The sequence below is a fragment of the Sinocyclocheilus rhinocerous genome, unplaced genomic scaffold, assembly GCF_001515625.1.
Source record: "Sinocyclocheilus rhinocerous isolate Xijiao unplaced genomic scaffold, SAMN03320098_v1.1 scaffold504, whole genome shotgun sequence".
Lineage (NCBI taxonomy): Eukaryota > Metazoa > Chordata > Actinopteri > Cypriniformes > Cyprinidae > Sinocyclocheilus > Sinocyclocheilus rhinocerous.
In genome coordinates, this window is record NW_015645076.1 from 2,702,821 (window position 1) to 2,710,004 (window position 7,184).

Consider the following 7,184-nt stretch of genomic DNA (forward strand, 5'->3'; position numbering starts at 1 on the left):
TGATTCCTCAGTGTTTGCTAAACGTTCTGTAATTTATTAGTCGGTATATAATACAGCATGTGGTGTATATGCCATGCCTCGTCTTATTCGTTTTTGTTAATACTAAACGTTTTATAAGCTAGTTTGTCATTGTATCTTATTGTTTTATTGTTGTTATGCTTTTTAAATTAAGAATAACAATGAATCCATCTTTTGTTTTAATCTTAAAAAGTGAAAGGTGTGTAAAACAAACAACGGACCGAATTAGCATGCCCTGCTGTAAATTTTGACCGGTTGATGAAAAACAAGCTTATGTGGATTATACACATTTAAACAATTCAGATAAGTTATCTAGAGTTATTTATGGAGCAGATAAAAATACATATAATCATTTATTAATCAATTATCATTTTGACCACATTTTAACAATACCGTGATAATACTGATAACCGTGATCATTTTGGTCACTATAATCGTGATAAGAAATTTTCATACCGTTACATCCCTACTCTGTGAAACCCTTTCAGCATCAAAAAGCTTGAGATTTTGTTTAAAGCCAGTGGTAAAGTTCAATTATGTAATCTGAAAGAAAACATTAAAGAAATAGCTTGTACAAAAGATTGCAAATTTGCAATTATAGAATCCTTTAAAACAGATGTTTACCAAGAAATGGGTTAACAAGAAGTGGGCAGTGGAAATACATATGTGCAAGTGAGCGCAGCTGAACCAGGATGTTTTGCAGTTTGTAAGAGGTCTTAAGGGAAGTGGTTTGTCACTTACAACAGAAGCACCGCTATGAGGAAGTAGATAAAAACGAATCAAGGTACTCAACTCGGATGATTCACATTCTCTATTCAAGGCTATGTATTGTATGTATACAATGAGTATACAGAATGCCAAAATGAGCTCGCGAGACTACAAATCTTTAACTAGACCCTGACCTATGAAATACTCTATAATGATAAAAAAAAATATATGCACTCAAATAGTGTTACCAATTCCTGAATATAGAACACTTGTTCAGCATGCTTCACTATGACTAACAAGGTTGACCCTGAAGGTCAGCAGGAAATGACTTACATAGCTCTCTACTGATGCACAGGTGCTTGTCAGGTATTGAGTTCCTATTTCACAGAAGCGCATCTAAATGGGGGAGAGAAATGCAGAGATTGCCATATCTCTATTCTGGTATCAAACAGATCACTGCAAGGAAACTTTACTGTATTTAGCCCATTTATGTTCTGTGGGGTCTTCAGAGTAAATGAACATAATCTGTGCCATTTGTAATGTATTAAACCAACAACACCACCAACAACAAAACGTCTAGAGAAGAAAAAGAAAGGGTACTTGTACTAAACCTGTCTAAACCTATAGTAAAACACTAGGGAATCACTTCAGGCCATAATTTTCATATTCCAAAAAGGAATATGTAATCAGGAACCACTTGCATTTTTGCAAATTCTCACAGATATAAGCAATGCACGCACATACTGTACATTCAGTCTCGTTTTGATCATATTTGTGGCAGTGATTTAATTAGCATTCAATTTTTACAACTACTTGTCAAGTTAAAAGTTGTTCCACTTTTACAGCATTCTTTTTCATTCCATTGTGCTCCCACTGTTTTTAAACACAAGAACAGATATTAAGTAAATACACCCTAAGAAAGCTGTCTGACCACCCTAATTATACAGGGTTTCTTTCAGATATAATAATCAACTAGTAATTAAGGCAACACACCAACTAGTTGATCTTAAAAATTTGTTGTTTTGCACATTCATAATTTCAGGCAGTAAGGCATGCCAGAATGACACATTTTTACAGAGCTATAAAAGGTACATGAGCTGCTGAAGAATGTGGCCTCCTTTAGATACATATTCAGAGTTCAGACCAACATTTAATACAAAATCATTTTATGTCTCCTAAAACAGAACACTAGTGGTCATCACAAAAACAGAGCAGCTGTTTCTGGTAAGAGTTGCACATTTATTATTCATGCCAGATTGCTTTCAAGACTCCATCATCCACATGACTGGATAAGGAACATATCACGGAAATGGTCTGCATCAGGACCAAAATTATATAACATCCTTGCCTCACCATAGCATACAGTTGAGGACCTTTTCACACATCACGTTTACAATCATATATGAGTGCCTTTCCAGGGCAGAAATAGAAGCAGACAGACCTTTTAGTTCCACAATATCTTATATCCAAAGAAATATCAATAAGGCAGGCCTGTGTTGCATAACTAGCAGGCAAGTCTTGGGAAACACCACGGCATAAGTTCAACAACAAATGCTCCACAGATCGGTTCTGATCTGCTCCCAGCCTGCAGGCAGTGTTGAAGAAGCTGAGTCATTATAGATAAAACACTGAGACAGATCCCATTCCATGTGAACCACAGCATGTATCCCATCATGCATCTCAGCTCGGCATGAGCCCCTTCATGTTGTCAACATGCAACAGAAGCATAGAATAAAATGTTACAGTTTAAAGATAAACAAAAAGAAAACTCTCCTCAAAATAAAAAATGATCAGTCTAGTTCAAAAAATTTTCAGAATGTAACTGACTTTTATGAATTTTTTCCACAGCTTACATAACCTCAGTGGCAAAGTGCTTCCCAGTCTGGGCCTAATGGTCTCTAGGAGCCATAGGGAAAAAAGTTGATACTCTGACAACCTGGCACAGGGCTGCAGCATCTCTTGAGAACGCTGCCAATCTTTAAGATAATAACATGTCTCTGTGATTGAAATTCTCAGGCTGTAAATCTTTTGAAGGTGCTTTTTCAGGTAGTCAAGGGGAATAAAAAAAAAACAGCTCACACTGCCAGAGGAAAGTGTTATATCTGACTCACAGATATGACTGATTGTAACAGACGGTGACATGAGCCTGAAACATGTGACATGGGTTGAGACAATGCTGATAAAGAGGGTAAGAACATCATTTTTATCAGCCATCTAAGTGTGTGTTTACAATAGTAGTTTGGTTCTCTTGGTTCTTTTGGTCTGGGTTTGCTTAGCATTTACACTGTCACAGAATCTACAGATACAAAACAAAAAGCGTAAGGATACGGTCACAACCTGATTGGATGTGTGTATATATATGGTGGTATTTTTAACAGCTGATAACTCTCAAAGAGCTTATAAGGAACAACTCAGTTGCACACATGGAAATCTGCTGTAAGGAGACGGCCGTTCTGACGCCTGTACCGAACTGTAATGGCCAACATAGCTCCTCAGACGAGAAGAACCACGTATGCTTGAGCATCCTGGCCTTTTTAGGGTCGCATCCTGTGACATCACATCCTGTTTTTGGTTCATTTCGATGTCTTAGGTCAACGTCTTAATGCAGAACACCACTTGAAGCTGCTGTGTGGTGCCAGCACATGGCCTATGTTTTCCTCTCAGCTGAGTGAAACTACAACAAATCCCCAAACTAAGTGTGATCAAGCACACTGCATTTGAACCGTGCTTATGCAACAGCCTGCCAGCTTCATGAAATATCAAACTCCAACCAGGAGCAAACCAGTCCCACCCCATTAAGACTTTGTTTATGGAAGGAATGTTTGGTTATCAGACAAAACTGACCAGCTTTTCTAAAGAGCCTATTATTAGGTGAACTTTAAATATACAGTCCCGCTTTTTAAAAATAAGTCTCACTCTTATTCTTGCAAATATGCAGAACATGCTACCAAATGGATAAAAACCATTTGCCTGTAACAACAACAGAAATCAGCCATTGCACTACATTGCATAAACATTTTTCTTTGGAATTATCTTCATAAAAATAGTTGTTGTGGGTAATTGCACCACTGTGAAAAAACTGAGTTGGTCACCAAAAGGTAATAGGTTCGAAGCCCTGCAGAGTGCAATTCAAGTGGCAATACCATAGCAAGGACATGATTGGCCAAGTAATCACTGCTTACAGAAATATTTCTTTGTTTGCCATTAAGTTTACAGATTATTAATGTATAATTATCTGGATGTTGTACCAGTGAAATAACTATTACAAATATAATTAGAAATAACTAAAACCCCATGGAAAATAACTATAAAAATAGCATAACTTATTTAACCACACACAGCACTTTTAAGATTGCATTTAGAGTATAAATAAAGTACATTGTCATATTTCATATCTTCCTACAACATAATTTGGATATTAAACGGTTAAGACATTAAACATCCAATTAAGTAATGACAAGTATTGAGAATGTTCCCACGTTTACAATGCAATTATAGATGTACTGGGATTTAGTCAAATCATGGACATATCAGAATGGCCCTGTTTCACTGTCACAGTACAATTTAAACGTAAGACAAGCGAACACTGGCCTTTCAGGTCACACCGCATGCATGCATACATACTTTCACCCTCCTCTGCCTATGAAAGACGTTTCAGTGTTTTCCCCAAATAAACATTAGTAGCTTTCGACTTTGCAGGCAGTGTCTGGCGGCTATTTTACATAAAATTCAGAACGCGATTATACAATGGCATCGTAGCCAAGTCATACAAACAGCTTACAAATGTAACTTATCTCCAGTTCGCCTCCCTGCGCACTACAGAGCATACAAACAGCACAGATTACTTTATGGTCATTTCTCTGGTTGTGTAACCAACAAAGAGCCTCGAGACTGACTGTTCCGAATGTTTCACAAATCAAATGTACTCACATCTCAGTGGGCGCTGTGTCAATCCATATTGCCATCGGAAGTGTTGTGATGCATGCGAATCTCTGTTGCCAAATTCCAGCGCGCTGCTGCATAGTGTGGCCCCGCCCTGATGCGTGACGCCACCCTGCTCGGCCCCGCCTTTCCCGCGCGCTCTCACTGCAACTACACGTGCAGGTACAAACACGAAATGTTTAAATAATGCGACACACTGACAAAAGATTGAAACAATGTAATAGTTTAACATACTGGTTTGCTTGCAATGAATTTAATTGTTAATGTGACAGAGTTATAATACCTTTAAAGGGGTCATATGATGTTGCTAAAAAGAACATTATTTTGTGTATTTGGTGTAATGAAATGTGTTTATGCGGTTTAAGGTTAAAAAAACACATTATTTTCCACATACTGTACATTAAGGCCGGCGGATTCGTCGAAGGAGCGGCAGGAGGGCTTGCGGCAACCACATGTGACGACTCCGGGCTGGACTCCGCTTTGTCCACGGTGAAAGCCGATCCGGTGATCCACAGTGCAAAGTTGATGTATTTCCTCAGCAACAAGCACGGATCAGCTCCAGGCATGACGAAGCGGATATCGTCCTCTTTTGGAAGACCAAACAAAGTATCCTTCACGAAATGGCTGCGGCAACAACAATACTACAGCGAGAATAAAAGTTATGCCTTCTTTCTTTGCGTGAACATTTGGTTGGCGTTATGCAAATCTTCCCACATCATGACGTAGACATGTGGGGGCGTGTTAGAACGAGCCATTTTAGGTAGGTGTGGCTGACTCTTAACTTTTATAAAGAATATCTCTTTGGATTTGTGACTTTAGTCTTTGCAACTTTACAGATCTTCTTTATGCACCAAGAGCTTGTAACACTCCAAAGAGAAAGGAAAATTTTTAAATCGCATCATATGACCCCTTTAATAGTGTTATTTGTAAGTTAAGTTACAATGAAGCTTAACGATAACATCCCTCAACGAAAATTTGCAGGACCAATAATAAGCGAGGCATTTATTTGAGTTGGACGGTAATTTGGTTCATGGGTGTATTTGAGAAAGGCAGAAAGGCCGTTCTCATATATCTCCGATTATGATTATAAATACATGTACCTTATTGGTATGGCTTGATCCTCGGTGTTTTGTAGTGCAATGTTTCTGCCATCACAAATCTATTTCTTTCAAAATATGTGAGATCATGGGTTCCAAGATCTATATTGCCATCTAGTGGATGGTTGTAAAACAGTTTTCATTTTATTTCACTTTCTGTTTGGCATGATAGCATTACAAGCTATACAATGTTTGTTTTGCGTTGTATGGCATTGTGTGATCATATTCTTCATTATAAAATCAGTTTTCTAATACAAAAAGATGTGAGAGTAAATCAAAAGCAGTCCCTTTTTTATGACAATAATAAGACAAAATGTATGATCAATATAAGGGAGACTAGGTCTAGGGCACTTTTTACTCCAGTTCTGAAATGAAGTTTATTTTTGACCATTATAGTTTAGAATAAGACACAGTTCACAGATTCAATAGTGGGGCATGTTGTCACAATATACGAGGTAAATTGCCACAAAGAAACCTGCTTTTAAAATATATTATAGGACATTTGGCAAAAATGTAAACAGTGAAACTATGGAAACAACAAAAATGTAAAGGTAACAGAAATAGAAATCCATTGTTTTCGCCAACAAATGATTTATACTAAATAAGATTATATACATGACATATGAATAGTTAAAGGGGTCATATGATGCGATTTAAATTTTTCCTTTCTCTTTGAGCACAAAGAAGCATTTTTCTCAAAAATACTATGTGACAGATGGCTGCATTATGCAAGAAATTATATTGAACAACCACCCACATGCAGCACTGACAGGGAAAGCACTAACAGGTGTGGTTTAAGCTGCACGATTTGGGGAAAATAATCTAATTGCGATTTTTCTGGTTAAAATTGTGATTTGTGATTTTAAATGTGATTTTAAAAACAAATTAAAAAAATAATTACATAAAAATTAAAGGGGTCATAGGATGCTGCATGCACTTTTACAAGTTGTTTGAACTGAAATGTGTGTTGGCAGTGTGTGTACACAACCACCCTATAATGATAAAAATTGGGGGGAAACAACTCCTGTAGGCTACACTTCTACGCTGGAAAAAAACATGGATTATCATATGTTTACTTCAAATTTCTTTAGAGAGAAGTATTATTTTTCCATTTTCAAAATAGGACTGAGTGCGCATTACTGAGTGCTAAACCCATGTAATGTCTGGCCCTGTCCCAAATGGCACACTTCATGTGCTTTGCGGTCTTGCGGAAATGGCCGCCCCGTGCGCATTTCCATTAAAGGGGTCATATGATGTGATTTCAATTTTTCCTTTCTCTTTGGAGTGTTACAAGCTCTTGGTGCATAAAGAAGATCTGTAAAGTTGCAAAGACTAAAGTCTCAAATCCAAAGAGATATTCTTTATCAAAGTTAAGACTCTGCCACGCCCCCCCTAAAATGGCTCGTTCTAACACGCCCC

At 37.5% G+C, this 7,184-nt stretch overlaps 1 protein-coding gene across 7 annotated transcripts in view; it reads right to left on the minus strand.

Moving 5' to 3' along the window:
- LOC107705620 (type I inositol 3,4-bisphosphate 4-phosphatase-like) overlaps positions 1–4,737 on the minus strand; it is a 54,631-nt gene extending 49,894 nt beyond the window's left edge. For all 7 annotated transcript variants that reach the window (XM_016509011.1, XM_016509008.1, XM_016509007.1 and 4 more), the window contains exon 1: positions 4,657–4,737. The gene's annotated coding sequence lies outside the window, so the exon portion shown is untranslated. The remainder of the gene's footprint in view (positions 1–4,656) is intronic.
- Between the last annotated feature and the right edge of the window lie 2,447 nt (positions 4,738–7,184).